Below are 3112 nucleotides of genomic sequence, written 5' to 3' on the forward strand. Positions count from 1 at the left end.
ACTTATGTTGATCTTCCATATCCTTTGTTAACATCTGGTATTTGTGCATGTTTTATGATGTATTCAGTAGATTAGTAGTGAGTACACACATACACAGTTTGTAAGTAAACATTGTCTTGAAGGAGGGGACCCTGAGGAGGGGATCCAGAGTTCTGCACACTCAGATAACATTGGCCTGCCACACTTCCCACAGCAACTTCCGGGAAGTTGGTTAGGAAGGGGGATGCACCTCCCATGCTCTGGCTGTTTCCTTAACCTTTTGGTGCTACTTCTAACCTACTTCTAACCTCCCTTCCCAGGGAGGATATCCTACCCTGCTGGGTAAATTGGTAGCTCACCTTTTTTTCCCCTATCCCTCAGGGAGAGCACATTTCACTCCTTCTTCCCATGATGTGCACTTTAAAGGGGCTTCTCTGTCTCTATGGGGTACCCCATCCACCACCACGCCATCAAGTCTCCCACCTGCCCTGTCTCCATTGTCCTTGCTCAGCAAAATCCAAATCCCAGTGAACCCCAACCCTCAAGCCGGCTCGGTGCCTGCTCAGGAAGCAGGATGCAGCCGAGAAAACACATACCCAGGCTGACAGCACTCTCCTTAGATTTATGGCCGTGAAAGTCAGATGGACCCTAAATTCTGCCTGCCTCCCCCCACATCCCTACCAAGTTTCCCTCCTTCCATTACTCTCCCTTCCCTTGTTTCTCAACACCGCCCCCAGTCCACACCACCCCCCCCCCCATCCCCAACCTCAGATCGGGACCTTCGTCCCATGCTTCACATGTTGAGAAGGGGCTGTCCTTTGCCAGGGCATGCCTGGCCTGGATGTTGCATTTAGATACTTCAGTCCTCTGGAATCAAATCAGCTCCTCTCTGGTGTTGTGTTCTTTCCAGCACATGCCGCTGCTGGCTCTCTGTCAATGTTGAATCCAAACACCACGGTTTTAGAAACTGCCCTTTTTCCAAGCACCTTATTAATCCTCAAAGCACTTGTGAGCTTTAAAAAATGGTGCTAGCAGCATGTGACATGTGTGACAGGCCACGGCTTGCAATCCCCATTTTCCACACCAGGAAAACTGGGACAGCCGGGCAGAGTTCCTGAGCCAGCGTCATACAATGAGTCAAGTCAGAATTGGAGGGGCTTATCCCCTTCCTAAAACCCACTGCCTCTTTGGGACTGTATGAAAATAAAAAGGAATTTTAAAAAATGCAAAATACAAAGACTTCTCCCCTGCCCCCTCCCCCCAACATGAGTTTGAATGCTGTGGTCTGGAAGATGTCTACTAACATAAGCTAGTTTCAAGTCCCAGAATCCAGGATGAGAGCTAGAGACACCAGGGACAGGTCAGTGTTTTTATCCAATGAGATCTTTTAAAATAACAAGAATGACTCCAATCCGGGCTGGCTGTTCAGTTCTCCCAGTGGCTGTCAAATGCCAGGGAAGCTGGGCTTTGCGGAATGGGCTTTGCAGAAACACTGAAGCCAATTTAAAATGCCTGTTTCTAGGCCCCCAACTAGACCTACAGAATCCAAATCTCTAGGGCTGGATCAGAAAATCTTAATTTTTTTAAGACACCCCTTAGCTGCTCCTGATGCACACACAGGTTTAGGAGCCCTTGAGTCCTTGTCATTATGAATCTATTTATATCCTAAAATGGCAAAGCTGGCAGGGACTTAGAGATGCTTTAGTCCAACCCCTCATTTTACAGATAAGAGAATGAAGTCTTGGAGAGATGTGGCCTGTCCAAGTTCCTAGACCCAGGCTGAGTTAACTGTGGCCCATTTAACTTTGGGTTCCAGTAGCAGGATCTAATTTCAGGATCAAATTGGCACCACAAAAATACACTTGAATATTAACTTTTTAATGGCTAAAAAGCAGAGCCAGGTTTTCTTATTTAGATTCTCCTATCCAGTAAAGTAGGTAATTTAAATCGTAAGACTAGTCATCCTTGCACCCTATAAAACTCAATCAAGTGATTTCCATCTTCAATGGGGGAATAATGCATTTTATTTTTCGGCATTGGCCTTTAAGTATTGAGCAGTATTGGTCCTGAAATCGGGTCTCTACCTCCGTATACAGCTCCCAGGAATATTTGCTCACCGTCTTACATTGGCCCGGTCAGTTAGATGGATGCCTGTGGCTGGCTGGTGTCTTTCAAACACTGAGTGATCAGGTGACCTCCTTAGTTGGACCTTGAAAGCCACTCACCTGAAACAAACAAAATGCAAACGCCTTCTGTGTGTGCTTTCTCCCTGTGGTAGGTTTGCAAACAGGGGTTATACACCCGATGTAGAGAAAAAAAAAAAAAAAGCTCATGTCCCTTGGCCCAGGGAACAGAGTAGCTGACAGAATAAACATGCTATCTTAGGGAGTATAAGAACTAGGAGGGCAGCTGCAGCAGTTACTACCTGATGTCCCTACCCTACCGAGGTCTCTCCCTTTAGGGATTTGCTCCTACCGTCTTGGCTTGAGCTGTGTAGCCCAGGCCTGTGTATTTTGCTGCTGGCAAGCTGTGTGCTTTCCTGGGCATCTGCCTCCTTAAACCCACCAGAGCCCGCTGGGAGCTTTGAGCCCAGCACGGTGCCTGGAACTTTGTGGGCATTCACAAAAAATATTTGTTGAATTTTTGAACTGGACTTACCCTCCTCTCTGATATCCGTATGTTTCTTGAGCTGCTTCCAACTGAATAGCTGATGCCAAAGTGAAATCGACTGGATTTTTCTCCAACAAGCATTGAGTGCCTGCTGTTTGCTGTAGCTGTATTAAGATCAGTGAAATAGAGGCCCTCCGTGCCAAGAGGCTGTAAATTGAGGGGGAAATGCACACAGACATTCACGTCATCCTTACATAAGGTAGCCTGTGATAAACGCAATTCAAAGAAGTGCAAAGAGGCAGGCCGCACAGTGGGAAGATTCCTGCCTGACTTCCTCCTCTTTATATAGATTTTTAACAGCTTTATTGAGGTACCACTGACATTAAAAATTGTATGTACTTAAGATGCATGACCTGATGTTTTCATATGCACATACATTGTGAAATGATCACCACTATCAAGCCAATTAACATATTTATCACCTCTACACAGTTACCGTTTGCACGTGTCTATTGAGAAGATT

The 3112-nt window shown here is 46.1% G+C and overlaps 1 long non-coding RNA gene across 1 annotated transcript; it reads right to left on the reverse strand.

Annotated features, from left to right (window-relative positions):
- Positions 1-788: 788 nt before the first annotated feature.
- Positions 789-2830, reverse strand: LOC147578922 (uncharacterized). The gene is made up of 3 exons (XR_015253086.1): positions 2638-2830; positions 2097-2204; positions 789-909 (listed from the first exon to the last, which is right to left on the reverse strand). It is a non-coding gene; the product is annotated as an uncharacterized LOC147578922 (long non-coding RNA).
- Between the last annotated feature and the right edge of the window lie 282 nt (positions 2831-3112).

Source organism: Puma concolor, chromosome B4 (assembly GCF_028749965.1).
Source record: "Puma concolor isolate L17-30 chromosome B4, mPumCon1.1.hap2, whole genome shotgun sequence".
Classification (NCBI taxonomy): Eukaryota; Metazoa; Chordata; class Mammalia; order Carnivora; family Felidae; genus Puma; species Puma concolor.